Raw genomic sequence first — 18,157 nt, 5'->3', positions numbered from 1 at the left:
GGTTTCTCAACATCCACAACTATTTTAATTGGCAATATATTTTTTTCCCCAAGTGGAGTCTGTTTTGCCCATGACAATAATTGGTAAGTGTATTGGTTTCACATGACACTATTTTGGTAGTGGAGGGGTGGTCTCTGTGAGAAGAACCCAGCAGCTACCCCATGTCAGATCAGAGCCATCTCCAGCTGGCTCCAAAAGGGACCTGACAGTGGCTAGAGCTGAGCTAGTGAGCAATGTTGTTTGCACCTTTCTGAGATAAGATTTAAGGGGAAAAAAAGCTGCATAATGGGAGAGAGAGGAGTGAGAAACAGCATTGCAGACACCAAGCTCAGTGAAGAGGGAGGGGGAGGAGGTGCTTCAGGGAGTAGCAGGGACAAAACATTAGGGATTGACCACAGCCCCCCTTCCTCCACACCACTCAGGCAGAAGATGTCTAAGAGAGTGGATGGGTGGGAAGTTGTTTTTAGTTTGCTTTTAGTTCTCACTGCTCTGGTCAGTAAGTGGTTGGCAATCAGTTACATTGATCTCCCTTATGCTGAGTTTGTTTTGCCCATGACAGTAATTGGTGAGTCCCTGTCCTGAAGATAGCAGGAAGACCCTGTCCTGTGGTAAGCACGCTTTATGCCATGAAGAGGGGGAGTTGAGAGAGCGGTGAGGTGGAGCTTAGCTACCTATCAGTGTGAAACCACAACAGTAAGTGATCTGTCTGTCTTTATCTTGACCCAACAGCTTTTATTTTATTTTATTTTCTTCCCTTGAGTAAGAGAGAAGCTGGGTAGGCAACTGGCAGTCAGATAAGATCAACCTCTCTATATCACAATTAGCCCCTACATAGTTTTAGAAGAAATAAATTAAATTTACTGAAATAAATAAATAATTACTTATTTTTAAATACATGTCTTTCATACATTCAGTGTATTAAGGTTAGGGAATTCGAAAGTTGTATTGTGTGACTAAGTAGCCAACAGCAAGAAACAATCATTTTCAGTATCATGCAAGGCAAGTTAGCCTTAAGTCATAGTAATGTCAAATTCTCATATTTCTGAATTCAATCAGAAATATATGCTTCATAGGACTTCTTGCTGATTACCTTTCCATCAGTAATGGTCATGTCCAAGGACAAAATGCATTACTAATATTAATCACTGAGAACAGACATAGAAGGAGATTTCTACTGTGAAGCCGTGCCTCTAGAAGACATCCCTTTCCTGATGCTATGTTTGGTAGGTCAAAGTCTAAACTTATCATTTTTAAAATACTAAATCTTCCTAGGCAGTACTCTGACAGAAGGATTCATGATCTTATAGGTTCAATGGTCCTTCAGTGTCGAGAAGCAACTCTTCTCAAGTTCATGTTCTCTAGAGTCTTCAGAGGAGTTAATGCTTTTTGAATTTAGCCAAAAAAATACATTGTATAATATCACGTTCATTGATTCCATAAAGAAATAAAGCCCTAAAGAAAGGATGGCATGAAAAATAGAAGTGATTCTAGTAGAGCGATGAATCCTGACCACCTTGGTGCTACAGAATTATCCTTCAGTAACAGGAACAAAAACATTTGTTTTACTTCTGTAACTTGTTGCAACACTTTACAGTGCTTAATTTAGCTCTAAATTGATATAATCTTATTGATTAAGCAGGTATTTTGTTTGAAAAATAGTGTTTCCATGGAGACTGTGTGGCAGGATATTTCTTAGATATCACCCATCTGACACAAATTACAGAATTCCTATGGTTGGATAGCACACAAATTACAGAATTTCTCTGGGTGGCTAGTACACTTATGCCATGACACAAAGAACAGGTTGGTGATTCAACTCTGTTATAAAGTTACTGTTGTTAACACTTTCCAAATTGGCAAAATGGATGCGGGGGGGGGGGCGGGGGGAGGGCTGAACAACCAACTTAAATCTTGGAAATGGAAATGCACCTTTGAAAGCAAATTTTGCTTTTACTCCTCTCGAAGACCTTAATATCTCAAACTACAATATAGTATTTATTTATTTCCATTGTCCAGTTAGGAAGCTATAAATTGGTTCTGCTATTTGCTGAATATCCTTGGAAGGTTGAGAATAAGTACCCACAACTTCTGTTGACTTTGACCATGATCTGCAGTCCATTGAACCCAGTTAAAAATATGTTGTGGTTTAATTGTCAGGCAGGTAAGCACCACACAGCTGCTTGCTCATTCTCCCCAGGTGGGATGGAACAGCGAATCAGATGAAAAAAGTAAAATTCATGGGTTAATATAAAGACAGTTTAATTTGACAGAAAAGGAATGAAAATTGTATAATAATAATAATAATATATACCAAAGAAGTGATGCACACTGCAATTTCTCACCACCTGATGACTGATGTCCAGCAAGTCCCCATACAGTGGTCCCACCTCCAGCCAACCCTTCCAATTTTTATTGTTCCACATGATGTTGTATATTATGGAATATCCCTTCGGTCATGTTGGGCCAGCTGTCCTGGTTCTGTCCCATTCCAACTTCTTGTGCGCCCCCAGCCTTCTCACTGGCAAGGCAATCATAAAATCATAGGAGAAGCTGAAAAGTACTTAACTTTAGTATGCAACATCAGTGTGTTACCAGCTTTATTTTTCTCCTGTATCCAAAGCATCACATATACCAGCCACTAAGAAGAAAATTAACTCTATCCCAGCCAAAACCAGGACAAAATATTACTCCTTTGGTTTCAAGGGGCTTTTAATCATGTTCAAAGGTGGCACCCATAGCACTTGCTAGATAGCTGCAGCAGTTCAGTCACAATTATTTCATGCAAAAAATAAAAATAAAATGGATGGTTACTAGCATTATTATTTGAATCATTCTAAAATAGCTTTATTCTTGCGTTACCACATTTAGCTTGTTTGTTTGTTTGTTTTCCCAGAAACCCAGTTCTTTAAATCACCAGAGGAGAGAAAAAGGGAGGAGAGGAGAAAGGAGAGGAAGGAATGGGAACACTGTATAACTTAATAGTACAATAAGTATATGAAAATAATATTTGTGTGATTGAACCCCTTTCTTGGAACACAAACTAAAAGAAACCCATTAGGATACATTAATTTCTAAGCTTTCGTTTCATAAGCCTTTAAACAGTCACTTCTTTAAAAATAACAAATCCTAAGTCCTGCATAAAGCAAAAGTAAATGGTTTGTACATGTGTAAGTTTCATCAGAAGAGCTACCAACTGAAATGTCAACTGGCAATGGAAATTGCCTAACAAAGTTCTTTCTTCAGAAGGGATCTGAAACCAAATAAGGGAGTCTTCCAATCCTCTGGTCATGTCCTTTCTTCTTCAACAAAACTCATCTGGTCCAGCCATTGTTGCAATGTTCTTAGGTATTAAAGTACACACAAGAAGAATCACAACATACTCTGAAAAAATGAACCACAATAGTTTCACTGTCTCTCAGGTGTTCCAGAATAACACAGAGGTTAAGAAACATGACCAGTGATGTGACTTCTTAACAATAAAATGATAGATGATAGCATATAATGAACTTATTTCATGAAAAAAAAAAAAAAAAAAAATCTTAAAGGAATGAAATCGTGGTGAAATAAGGAAGTAAGTAATTCTGCAAATGTGCAAATGTAGAGAATTATATTAACAAGTTTGATAATTAAATAATTTTTTGTGATCTTACTATGTGTATATGTATACACATGTATTTAGATGATAGTGAATAGTAGCAGACAAAGCTAACTGGAAGGCCTGGAATGAACCCATTAGCACTTATATTGAATGGATGGAAGCAAGGAATTCAACTGAGGATGGAAAAACACAGGGTTGAACAGACAAAAAGCAGATAATTGAAAGCACTCAGACACACTTCTTGGATTTGAGTTTTGTTGTGTTTTTTGTTTGTTATTTTCTGGGACATTGAAATTCAGAATTTGTAACTTATAAAAAGTTATTAACTTATAAAAAGCTTATAAATTACAAAAATGAACAATACAGATTTCAGAAATTCTGAGGTGTGTTTTTTTTTTTCCTCAGCACAGCTCTCTGCAGCTTTTAGAAGGTTTTAAATAAAGTCTTTCTGTAAAAACAAAAACTATGAGATTTTTATGAGAGTGATGATAATGTGTTTTGTTTCAGTTACAGAAACTTTATTGTAGTGGATTTCAGCTATAAGTCAGATTTCTCCCAGATACAACAGAGTCCTAACAATTGTAGATTTTAAATGTTGACACAAATACAGTTCCATGAAAGAGAAAACTACTTACTGTAATCCTCTATTTTTAATCCTATCTGTTTACAGACTTCCAACATTTACAGGTAAAGAAAGCAGATCATAATCTTGTAGGAAGTTATGTACTCACTTCCAGAAGACAATGTGGAGATAATTTTTTCCTTCTCAGTTATTCTATAATAAAGCTCCTTTAAGAGTAATTTTATTTTATTGATAAATGTATTTATACCTCTGTTACACTCTAGCAACAGAATGTTGTGTTTTTTTACAGTCTGTAAATATAAATTGCACCCATGTCTTTTACTTATCCACACACATTTAGGCACACACACTTCTTATTTTCTCTCCTCTTCCTCATATGCACTGTATTGGACCAAATATTGTGAGATGGATGTATCAGTGCACTGCCAGAAACAATCACTCTTTTATGCCTTTCTCTGAAGACACATTGTTCCTCATAATGAAAGGGAAAATGGGAAGTGACTAATAAGCCTTTATAAAAGATATTTTTAAAAAGCTTCTAAGACAGGTGAACTTAATAAACCTTATAAAATACTGCACTTTTTTTGCTTGCTGTGCTTTTATCTAATTTTATAATACAAGATATTTTTATCACTTTGATGGTTGTAAGGTACTGTACTTAGTGACTAGAGGTGTTATGCAATGACACTTGGAGTACATTGTAATCAACAAAATAATCCTTCTGGTTTGTAGCCTTCCTTTGAAGGCCTGTCACAGCAGAAGGACACTTTGTCTATTCCATCTTAATACTGTTTTCTCCAGTCTTTCATCTCTTCTGTAAACCACATAACATAATGGCAAATGGCTTAACCAAAAGGACATAACTGTTAGTGCTATTATTTTCCCTTTGAGGGCCAAACTATCACAGCAGGGCTGCAGAATGAAGCACAGTGATGTAACCAATATGTGTAGCTTTTTTTTTTTTTTTTTTTTTTTTTTAAGGAGACTGTGGAAAAGATATGGGAAAAACATGATGACAAGTATCAGAATAATAATAGGGGAACAGAATATGAAGGGTTGTCTGGTAATCTGTTCTGATCATAGCAGTACCATGTTTTAACTGTCAACAGCAAAACTGAAACTGAATAGACTTCAAAGGAAATGAAACCCCACAAAGGACATAAAGAATTTTCCAAAGGTTGCAATTTTATTTGTTTTCTGGGGCAGTCTGTGATGAGCAAACTATTTTTTTTTTAATTACAGCAAAACACGACCTAAGAGAAGAAAGGTTTACATTATGTAGTAGGAAAAAAAAATACTCATAGTGAATTACTGTGAATTCACCTTTAAATTATGAACACCTTGGTAATTCCCTTAGAAATCAATCTAATGCTTGTGAAGTGAAAGAGCTATTGTTTGAAGCTCTGTTTAACAAAAACATTAATTTAAACTTAATACTGATATTTTGGATAACTGTATGTACTTGTACTATAAAATGATGGCTAGAGTACATGTAATAAAAGCACCATATTATAATGTTTTGTAATGAAATAATATTTTTTTTCTTCTTTTTACTTTTTTTTTTTTTTTTCGGATGGAAGAAACACGTACATAAGCTTTCGGGGTTTTATTTTCTAACTGGAGCGGTCTCATTTTTGTTTCATTATAACTGTGTTCTTACACAAGCTCTTTGACAAAATCTAACTATGCAGTCTTTGTGGATAGAAGAAAATCAAAACCTGGTTAAGGTTTTTAATCAAAAACTGGTTAATAATATATAGCACTGCATCATGTCAAAGAACTGGCCAATATATATATATATATATATATATTCAGCTGAAACGGCAAAGGAAATACACTTTAATTTGAGAGTTTACTTTCATGAGCATGCTTAAGTCATAGGCCTTTCAAAAAGCTGTCTTTGTCATTTCAGCAAAAGAAAGCAAAATTGTAAAGGGCAGACAAGGGCTACCAGTGCCAGACACCAAATATGTATAGAAATTGCTGTTGTGTGTACAGTCTTCAGACTACTTTAAAATTCCAGCTGAATTCAGTAAATTCATTTTTCTTAGGCTGGATTTCCCTGATCCTGCCAAAAAAATTGAATTCACAGAACTTGAGGAAGAAATGATTATATTGGCCTGCTTCTGTTGTCCCATAGCTCAGGTTGTGGCTAGGGTAAACTACAAGATGTTAATTAAAGGGCTTTTCCAGAGGTATGAGACTATATAAAACAAATTTTGCCCTTGATTCATCTGCAGATTGCATTTAAGTTTGGGGATTCTCAACTTGCAAGAAAGTTGTCTCATTACCATAGTAAAGGGAATTTTGTGTTACTACTTTTGACAGAACTGTTTCACTTTATATATTATGAAAACTGCAATAGTAATTTATCCAGAGAACAAGCACATACAAATTATTCATTAGTTTGAAGGCTCCAACCCTCTGTATTGGATTTTCATAGAAAGGTTTTGGTAGCATGGGGCTGCAGTAGTGGCCTCTGTGAGAAATGCCCGGCAGCTGCCCTGTGTTACTTAAGAGCAAGCTCCATCTGGCTCCAAAGGGACCCTTCTGCTGGTCAAAGCAGAGCCAATAAGTGATGCTGTTTGCACTCTGTGAGAGCAGATTTAAGAAAGTGGAAAAAATGCTGCACAACAGCATCCGGGAGAGAGGGGAGTGAGAAACAGCCCTGCGGACCCTCAGGTCACTGCAGAAGAAGGGCAGGAGGTGCTCCAGGCATGCAGCAGAAGTTCCCCTGCAGCCTGTGGAGAGGCCCCTGGTGGAGCAGGCTGTCCCCCTGCAGCCCATGGGTCCCACATGGAGCAGATCTCCACGCTGCAGCCCGTGGAGGAGCCCCCGGTGGAGCCATGGATGTGGCCTGGAGGAGGCTGCGGCCCATGGAGAGCCCCCGCAGAAGCAGGCCCTGGGACGCAACTGCAGCCTGTGGAGAGGAGCCCATGCAGGAGCAGGGAGTCTGGGGGGAGCTGCCACCCATGGGGGACCCATGCTGGAGCAGTTTGCTCCTGGGGGATGGACCTCATGGTACATGCATAGTACATGGTCCATGTTGGATCACTTCTTGGGCAGTTCTCTATGGACAGCCCACACATGATCAGTTTGGGAAGGACGGCATCCCATGGGAGGGACCCCACGTGGAGTAGGGGCAGAGAGTGACTGTGAAGGAGCAGCAGAGATGAAGTGCCATAGACTGACCACAATCCCTATTTCCCTGTTCCTTTGCACTGCTTGAGGGGAGGAGGTGGAAGAGGGTGGATGAGAGAAAGGTGTATTATTTTGCTTTCCGTTTCTTACTTCTCTAGCTTGTTAGTAATAGGCAATGAATTTTACTAATCTCACTTATCTGAGTCTGTTTTGCCTGTCATGATAATTGCTGTGTGATCTCCCTGTCCTTATCTCAACCTGTGAGCCCTTTCCATCCTATTTTCTCCCCCTTCCCCTCTGAGGAGGGGGAGCAAGAGAGTGGTTGTGGTAGAGTTCAGCTGCCCAGATGGGTAAAAACCACCACACCCTCACCAAAAACAGAAAAAAAATGCTCACTCTCTAATTTATTTTTTTTTTTGCTTATTCATATTAAAAAAAAAAAAGTGAAAGACTAACAACAGAAATGAAGTGTCTTGATATTCCTGTAATCACTCCCCCCCCCCAAGCATTTATGCTAAGTACCAACGTATGTGTTTTTTTGTTGTTGCTTGTTGTTTTTTTAATGACAAATGTAATCTTAATCTTAAAATAGGAGGATGACTTGATCCAAAGTTGTCTGCATGTAAGTCAGTATTCCAAATAAGCAACAATAATGTTTTCTTTTTTGTTTTTATTTTTGAGAAAATAGTATGTTATTTCCTTTCATTTTTTTCTCTATAATTAACCATAAATATACAATGTGGGTAGTATGCAGAATTCCATGTTGAGGTTTATCTATTTTTCACTTGTCAGTAAAAAAAATGAAAATGTTAAATTTATTTGGGATCAAGATATTTTTTTCTAACTTTCTTCATCTATTTAATTGAAAGATATGATACTCTTTCAACCTTACCCACCATTAAGAGAAGCTAGCTTATAAACAGTAGTCTTCACCTTTACTGAGTGAGTATTTTTATATATCATCTGTACAGTGTGTTTTTATATATCATATTTAGTAGTATTATTTTTAACATGCATAATACTGAGATGGTATCTTATTGCTTGGACTAGTTCATCAATTACAGCAAGTTTATCCAGTAAGAATAGGTAACTTTAAAAATGGTGTAATGTTGGATTAAAAAAAGAAATTAAAAAATCACACACACACACGCAAAAAAAAAAAAAAAAAAAAAAAAAAAAAAAAAAAAAACTTAAGATCAACTTCCACTAGAACAGGTTGTTCGAAGACCCATAAAACCTGGCATTAAACACTTCTAGGGATGGGGCATCCACAGCTTCTCTGAGCAGAATTTGTATTCAGAACTCATTCTACTCCTTTAATGCAGATATTTGCCATTTTGTTGTGCTTGCTATCATATTTATGATATATCTATGTCCTTCTATATGGCAAGTGTCTTACGTTTCCAATCTAGCTCAAAGAATGAGTACACCCAGATACAGCTATGGTTAATGTATATCTCCAGTACATCTGCTTTAAATATATAAAATCCTCAGAATAACTCACAACACTAGGGCAGTTTTTCTAAATGGAAAACAATGATTATGATGGTCCTAGTGTACATGTGCATTTGCAAATTTCTGTTCTTAGGTATGGAGCATATATAAGATAAAACAAATCCTCAGAAATAGTAATTAAAACAAAACAAAACATTAATTACTCTTACCCATGTGTTACTACTTTATTTTTCTGATTCTTAATTGTCTCATACATAGCTTTAAAGGGCACAGTGGATTGTAAGTTAATTATTATATATAATTTTAATGGAAGTGTGTGATTTAGGAGACTTTGTTTTAAAGTCTCACATGTTCCCAGTGAATTTTTCGGGCCAAAAATCCAAACAGTCAATATGTGGTTAGTTAAATAGATTTCTCAGTTGCATTTGGAGTTTGAAATAGAACTCTGTTGTCCAAAACTAGATTATAGCCTTTTTTTTTTTTTTCTTTTTTCTTTTTTGGGGGCAGGTGGGGATGATTGTCCTTATATAGGCTTTCCATAACAAATTCTGCAACTTCTGTTACTCTTGCTGAACAGTGGCAATTGCAAAGGGCAATGACATACAGGCTGAGAAGGACGGAATACAGAAAACTGTATTTGGATGCACATTCATGGAAATGTAACATTCCCTCTAAAATCTTAGTATCCTTGTCATTTATTTGTGTCTCTTTCAGGATGGATCTAGGAATGGCTGCAACAGTTAAAACTATTGAGCTGATTGTGAACTTTTTCACTAAAAATTCTTGAAATTTAAAGATCAAACAGATCTCCTTGTGCAAAGGTACCTGCTCTCTCTGGACCAATTACAGATGAAGTGAATGACACAGATTTTGCTCCTTTTCATGAAACTATCCCTGGATCCTCTGAATTCAGTGGGGGTCTTTTCATTCACTTTGTTAGCACTGGGATCCAGCTCCTCAGATCCACAGAAAGCTAACAGTGTTCCCAGTCATACCAATTTGCACAACCTCATTCAGCTTCTAATCCCCACTTCCATTTCCCCTGTGAAACCGAAATGTAGTGTTTTCAGTTAATTGTGAGTTATCACTCACAGTAATGTCCCTCCAGTGCATTTCCTTGTAACCTGATGCATAAAAGTTTACTTGGTCTTTTCTCTACTGTCTACATATAAACCAAACTTATTCACGTTCTCTGTATTTAAGAAAGCTTATATGTTTATGAAAATTAAGGTACTAAAGAGGCAATTGAATTTTTCTGTCATGCAATCTTCAGGTCTGCACCTGCAGATGTTCACAGATGATTATGGTAACAAATATTCTAGACTCAATTAAAAGTAACCTATTAAAATATTTGTCATGTTTATAGACATAATAATATATTTATGTGTATTATTTGAAGAAGTGAGAACTACTTACCACTCATAATAGTTACATTTATTGTGGGAGTTCTGACTATAAGTATAGGATATACTATGAATGAAATGTACAGGAAATAACACAAAGTAGGAAACACTGAGATTTTAATGTCTACTATTATAACTGAAGAAAAACTGATTATAGGTCAAAACAAAATATTTTCTTCTGATCACTGAGCTATTCAATACAGACAACTCCTGCTGAAGTCACAGTGGGAGTTATGAATTCTGAAAGACTGCAGGAATGGTACCTTTGAAATTGCCTTTTTTTTCTTTGTTTTTCTTTCAGTGGGGTTATCCCACTGATCCTGCCTAAGTGCATTTATAAAGTTTAACATACTCACATTGCAAGCAGTAAGACACAGAAAATAAGAACTCAGATGCCCCATACAGAAATTCCCAACATCCACCAAGCACTCACACCATGCATTATGTACGTCAGCCAAAATCTAATGTAATTGCTTCATGTTTCCTGGAGGAAAGAAAATGCTATTCCTGTCTTCAAGAAGGGATAGAAAGAAACCCCAGGGAAATACAAGCCAAAGTTTGATATATCTGGGAAGGGGATGGAACAGCTTATTCTGTAAATAATCTCCAAGCATGTGAAGGACAAGATGTCACAAAACTGGTAGGAGTGGTGGATATGCCAGAGGTCTGTACTGGCATCATAGAATCATAGAATAGAATGGCTCAGGTAGGAAGGGACATTAAAAATCATGTAGTTCCAAACCCCCTGCCATGGCCAGGGGCAACACCACTAGCTTAGGGCCTCATCTAGCCTGGTCTTGAACACCTCCAGGAATCCACAACCTCTCTAGGCAGCCTGTCCCAGTGCCTCACCACCCACTGAGTAAAGAAATTCTTCCTAACCTCTAATCTAAATCTCCCTTTTTTTTTATTAAAACCATTCCCCTTTGTCCTGTCATTATCTGATCGAGCAAAGCGCTGCTATCCAGCTTTTTTATGTCCCCTTTAAGTACTGAAAGGCTGCAATGAGGGCACCCTGGAGCCTTCTCTTATTTAAGCCCCAAGTCTCTCAGCTTTTCTTTATAGGAGAGGTGCTCCAGTCCCTTGATTAACTTCATGGACCTCCTCTGGACCCGTTCTAACAGATCAACAACCTGCTTATGCTGGGGGCCCCAGACCTGTACTCAGTACTCCAAAGTTGGGCCTCACAAGGGCAGAGTATAGGGGGACAATCACCTCTCTCGACCTGCTGGCCACTCCACTGTTGATGCAGCCCTGGATGCAGTTGGTCTTCTGGATTGCAAGCACACACTGCTGGCTCATGTCAAGCTTTGCATCCACCAGAACCTCCAAGTCCTTCTCTGCAGGACTGCTCTCAATGAGTTCTTCTCCCAGTCTATTGTCTTCGATTGCTCCAGCCCAGATGCAGCACCTTGCACTTAGACTTTTTAACCTAAATAGGTTCACATGGGCCCATTTCTCAAGCTTGTCCACGTCCCTTTGGAGGGCATCTCTTCCTTCTATTGCTTTAACTGCACCACTCAGCTTGGTGTCATCTGCAAACTTGCTGAGAGTGCACTCGATCCCATTGTCTATGTCACTGATAAAGATATTAAACTGTACCGGGGGAACTGGACAGTCTGGACATATGGACTGACAGGAACCTTATGGACTTCCATGAAGAGAAGTGCATAGTCTTGCACCTGTGGAGGAACAGCCCCTGGCACCAATGCACCCAGCTAGGAAGCAACTTTGCCAAAAAGGACCTGGATGTACTGGCGGACACTGAGTTGAACATAAACCAGTAGTCTTCCCCTGCTTCAAAGAAGGGTAATGGTATCCTAGGCTGCATTAGTCAAAGCATTTCCAGCAGGTCAAGGGATGTGATCTTCCTTCTCTGTTCAGTGCTGTGGCCACAGCCAGAGTGCTTTGTCCAGAACTGGTCTTCCGAGTACAAGAAAAACAGACATATTGGAGAGAGTCCGGATAAAGGCCATGAAGATGATTAAGGTACTGGATTACCTCTCCTATGAGGAGGGGCTGAGAGAGCTGGGACAGTTCAACCTGGAGAAGAAATGGCTCATGGGGAATCTCATCAATGTATATCAATACCTGATGGCAAGAACAAAGATAGAGCTAAGTTCTGGTTACCCAGAGAGGTTGTTAAGTCTCACTCCTTGGAGATACTGAAAAGCCATCTGGACATGGTCCCAGGCAAATGGCTCTAGGTGTCCCTAGAACGAGATGACCTCCAGAAGTCCTTTCTAGCCCAGCCATTCTTTGGATTCTGTGATTCTATGAAGAATCTTCTAGAAGATTGTAGCTGTGTATGTGAACCAACTCAAAGAACAGCATCTTAGTTTCTCATTGCCTGGGTAAGTTCTCTAACTTCTAAGCTGTTACATGTAAGACAAAAAGCTCTTCCTTCTCTTTGGAGAGGAAGTGAAAGTGCATGGCGTGGTTTGTGCTGAAGTCAGTGCTCTTGTGGGCATCCTGTGGAAATTATGGAAGGAGTTGCCATGACAAGATTTGGCAAAAAAACTCGCGCCAAGATACTCAGTATACACAAGATGGTGTAACATCTGAAATCTTTAGGTTATCTAATAGTAACTGTAATAATCGTGTCATTGCTAGCACCTACTTCTGAACTGACAGCTTTATCATATTCATAAATTTACCATAAGATGAGTAAAGCTGAATGATATTATTCCTACCTATTGTGTTTCATTTCACTTTATTAAATGTGTGTAAAAGTTTGTCTTTACAGAATATTATGAGCTTAACTTGATTAATCACTGTGAGAAGATTGGATAATGTTTTATGTACCATTAATTTAAAAACAAACAGAAAAACAAATACCTGTTTAATAGCATTCTCATTATTCTGAAGTTTATCATATTGTTCCAGTATTGTCTATCCTGAATCTGTCCTGCTTAAGTTGAATTGTATACTTTACAAGCAATATTTTCCTTGAAGATGTTATATTATAAATCATATTGTTACTAAACATTCTGCCATCAGTACATTCTGTGCCATCTCATGGTAGTCTGCAGAATTAAAAAAGGTGTAACTCATGCAAAACAACAGAAAATGCTTAATTCTGCTTTGTGTTTCCCTCCCCCTCCTCCCCTGAATGCAAAATCTAATTGAAATCAGTGAGAATTCCCTCAAGATTATACAGATAACAAAAAGCACATTTTGTTCTCCCATTTAACTAAATACTAGCCTCAGAACATGCAGACAATGAAAAAATATTGCATTCTCACAATCACAGTTCATTCTTTAGTATTTCTGTATTCTGGTAATGCAAGGAAATAAATCTCTTCCCTGACTGTTACGTTGTTGGCTGGTATATAAGGTCACATGCAGTTAGGTGAGTTGGAGTCTACTAGGATTATATTTTCCTACTTCCTCTCATTGTCTGTTTATTTGTTCTAAGAAAGATACATTGCACTTTGTGCTTTCCCCACCCTCCTGCACTATGTTCAGTTATTTGAATAGCCTGTAAAGATTTAAGTTATTTTAAATCAGGTAGCTATTTAATCTATGCCATAAAATCTTGCAGCAGAAATATTAAATAACAAAAATGATTTCAACTAATGGAAAAAAAAATCTATTAATTGTCAACATAAGTGATAATAATAGGGATAAAACTCTGCTTCTGTTCATAGATCAGTCTTTGAATGTCTGAAAGGCCATACCTGTTATTTGCGTTTTAGCCAATCCATACATAGTAGGGTAATGATAACAGTGTAAGCTTCTATCAATTTACTACATCAACACCCATCACATAAAATTATTAAATTTACATCTGTCATTTTGTCTATTAGAAATAAAGTCATTGTAATATAATTTTGTCATAAGATCAATAACTTAGAAAATAAATATCTTGGCTTCACCTCAGTGTTTACAGTCTTTGGTAGTAGGAGACCATTTTCATTTGACAATGTTCTACATCTCTTAATTTTAAGATCAAATACAGTATATGTCCTTTAATTATTGTATTATTTATAGATTTCCTGCATCAAAGTTACTCTGACGGGTACAATGAAGCACCATTTGTTCTAGTCCTTCTTTACTTTATTGCAAACCTGACTGGCCACACAATTGCATTAAATTGTTTCATGCTTCTGGCTTATCTTTTCTGCAGAGAAAATGTAATACACAATGAATGCTATAACATGTATTTATTAAATGTATACTGAGCCTGCTGCCTGTTGTCAGCTGATATGTAGAATTGATGTAGGAGTTAGTGACGTGAAGTTCTTTGGATTTAGCCAAGCATCATTATAACTCCTTTGGCTACTGAACTTTTCATGCTCATTTACACATTTACACTGGCATAGATGAGAAAGCTCTGTATATCTGTGAATATTTCTCTTGGCCACAGCTTTTAGATAAAGCTTATATATTTTAGTCCTTTTTAACCTCTTTTTTTAACACTTTAAAATTATTTGAAAGAAATACATATGACCATATTGTAAATGAACAACTTCATTTACTGTGAAATATAGGTCATTTGATTTTTCCTTGCAATATCTGTTATCAAATGTCTACATAAACATTCATTCCTTTTGACTGCTGATAAAAGGAGTGACAGAATACTGCTGAATTTCAGCTCTACTTGGGAAAAGCTCCAGTGGACAGTAAGAAACTGGTTTGTCTCTGTCCTGCAGAAGAACAGATGATGGAAATTTCAGTAACATTCCCCAAAACCATCTCATATCCCTGACATGCCTTCTAGGTATCCTAGCACTGATCTTAGAAGAGAGAAGAGATACAGGAAAATCCAACACAGAAGCAGATTTTCACTGATTTGCGGACTAGCAGGAAGACTCTTCCTTTCCCTGCCTCAGCTTAACCCCGTTCCTGTGGGTCCTATCACTGGTGATTATGGAGAATAGGTCACCTGACTCTCCACTCCCCCTCATGAGAAAGCTGTAGACTACGATGAGGTCTCCCCCCAGCATCCTCTTTTCAAGGCTGAACAGGCCTAGTGACCTCAGATGCTCCTCGTATATCTTCCCCTCTGGCCCTTCACCACCTTTGTAGCCCTCCTCCGGACACTCTCCAACAGTTTTATGTCCTTTTTGTACTGTGGTGCCCAGAACTACACACAGTACTCGAGGTGAGGCCGCACCAGCACAGAGTAGAGCAGGGCAATCACTTCCCTCAACCAACTAGCAATGTCATGCTTGATGCATCACAGGATACAGTTGGCCCTCCTGGCTGCCAGGGCACACTGCTGGCTCATATTCAACTTTCTATCAACCAAACCCCCCAGGACCCTCTCTACGGGGCTGCTCTCCAGAGTCTTGTCACCCAGTCTGTTGGCATAGCCGGGGTTGCCCTGTCCCAGGTGCAGGACCTGGCACGTGCTCCAATCTGTCCAGATCTCTCTGCAAGGCCTTTCCACCTTGGGAGTCCACAACTCCCAATTTAGTATCATCAGCAAATTTGTTCAAAACACCTACATCCAAATCGTTTATAAAAAACTGAAGAGAACTGGCCCTAAAATGGAGCCTTGGGAGACCCCACTGGTGACTGGCCGCCAGCCTGAAGCAGCCCGGTTTACCATAACCCTTTGATGATGTCTTATTCATATTTTATTTAACATTATGCATGTCCACCTTCTTTTATGGTAAGCATAACACCTTACACAACTTTATACTGTATTTGTTCCAGTAAATCTATATGTCTATTCCTTCATCTGTCTACCAAAGTGATGAGTTCTCAATGCACAACAAATTTTCAGACCATGTTTTAATTTTTTTTATGCTTAATAGAATACTGGTTCTGTTAGTCATTCTTCAAAACCATATAGAAAATCTTGTAAAATGTATTGACACCTTTCTTTTCAGCAAGCCATTCTCATAATAATTCTCTTAATAACCTCACTTCTGTAGAACAGTCTTACAATTGTTTTCCAGTGTTAATATTAAGATTGAGACCAGTTCTACATGAGTAACATTTTTCTGCATGTTACATCTATAAAACATAGTTTAGTTGTGTCTTCACTTTAACCTAGCAGGTTACCTAACTTGCAAAGCTTATGCTTATGCTAGTTTCACATATTTAATTATCAGTTTCTCAGAAGAAACCATAACAAATAGACATTTAATAGACAGAGTTGTATGAGATCTACTGTATTTTCCTTCTAAAAATATTCACTTTATTAATAAAAGGTATAAGGTTTCCTCCTCCAAATTCCTTATAAAAGATTCCTGTCTTTTTTTTTTTTTTTCTTTTTCATTATTGTGCTTTCATTTAATCTTGTATTCTTACAAAGTCTAGAGAGCACTGATATGGAAAATAAGAAGAAAAATGTAGATAGACACAAACAGTTCAAAAAGAAAAGGAGGTAAAGTTCCAAAACAGGTTTATATTTATTTATATAGTTAATATTTTAATAAGTAAAATATAGTTAATATTAATAAAATAAAATAAAATAAATCTCATGACTTTTTGGTATACCTAAAATCCTGAGCTAATTGAACCTATATATAAAAAACAGTGTTGTTAGATAATCATACAGATGAAGTATAATTTAAAATGTATTGCAACATATGATTTATCATTTGTAATATTTATGGGAAGATATTTGAAAGAAATCCTGGTTCTATTCATCTTTTAAGAACATGAATACCTGCAAATGTGTTATCTGTATATATATATATATACATATATATATATATATGTTATAGAATTGTAAAAAGGATTGTGTTGCAAGGAACCTTAAAGATCATCTAGATCCAACTTCATGGACAGGGATGCTACTCATGTCTGGGATTGCCCCAACCCAGGTACCTTGTACTTGTTGAACTTCATTAGGTCTGCATGGGCCCACTTTTCTAGTTTGTCCAGGTCCCTTTGGATGGCACTGCTTCCTTCTCTTGTGTCAACTGTACTCAGCTTAGCATTGTCTGCAAACTTTCTGATGGTGCATTAGATCCCATTGTTTATGTCACTGATAAAGATATTAAACAGCACCAGTCCCAAGATGGACTCCTGAGGGACCACTCATCACCAGCCTCCACTCGGACACAGAGACATTGATTGCAGCTCTCTGGATGTAGCTATCCATCCAATTCTTTATCCACTAAATAGTCCACCCTTCAAATCCATATATCTCCTGTTTAGCAATAAGGGTGTTGCATGGGACTGTGTCAAAGGCTTTACAGAAACCTAGGTAGATAACAGTGGTCAGTCTTCCCTTGAAGTATATATGAATAAACACATGCAAACAGAGATAAATATCACTTATATTAAAAAATCCAGAATCATTCAGAAGTTTTACTCATACAGTTTAAAGAAAAGCCAGTGAAGTGATATGGGTGGATTTTCCCTGAGATCTAAGGCTATTATAAATTTTATTGTTTTCATAAAATGCATATGGTAACTATTTTAAGATCAGACAACATTTTCTTAGATTTTTATAAGAAATATAAAAATGATCCTTCAGATCATCTTGGTCAATCAACTGCAGAATTGTTTCTTTGATTAATTTACACCTATGAAATTCAATTTCTGAAATAATTTCATTCTAAGAATAGTCAGGAATGAAATATACAGTATTTGCTTTATTTGGCTGTCTCTGGCAATACTTTATAAATATTCTTAGTCATTGTTCAGTTCCTCACAATAGTTAGTGCAGTCTAGGATCTAGTAATCTACAACAAATGACTGAAGACGTAAGTATTCCATGTATCCTTTCCTGTTACTGTGTCAATATATAGAAATATTCATTGGAGGCAGAGAAAGAAGGGTTTATCTGTCTTTCAACTCTCGTCTTAGACTGTCTATACCTAATTTCAGTCATAACTTACAATGAGATTCTAAGATTAATAACTCACTCTTAGATAAATGTTTGGACCCCTAATCAGAGCAGATGAATCACTCAGAGGTATTTATTTTATCAACATTTGTGTTTTTACACCCTTATAGTGTGTCTAAAGCTCATAGAAATAAAAGAAAACAAACAAAAAAATATTATTATAG

The sequence above is a fragment of the Oxyura jamaicensis genome, chromosome 1 (assembly GCF_011077185.1).
Source record: "Oxyura jamaicensis isolate SHBP4307 breed ruddy duck chromosome 1, BPBGC_Ojam_1.0, whole genome shotgun sequence".
Taxonomy (NCBI): Eukaryota; Metazoa; Chordata; class Aves; order Anseriformes; family Anatidae; genus Oxyura; species Oxyura jamaicensis.
The sequence above is the reverse complement of the archived record's forward strand: the minus strand, read 5'-3'. Positions refer to the sequence as shown.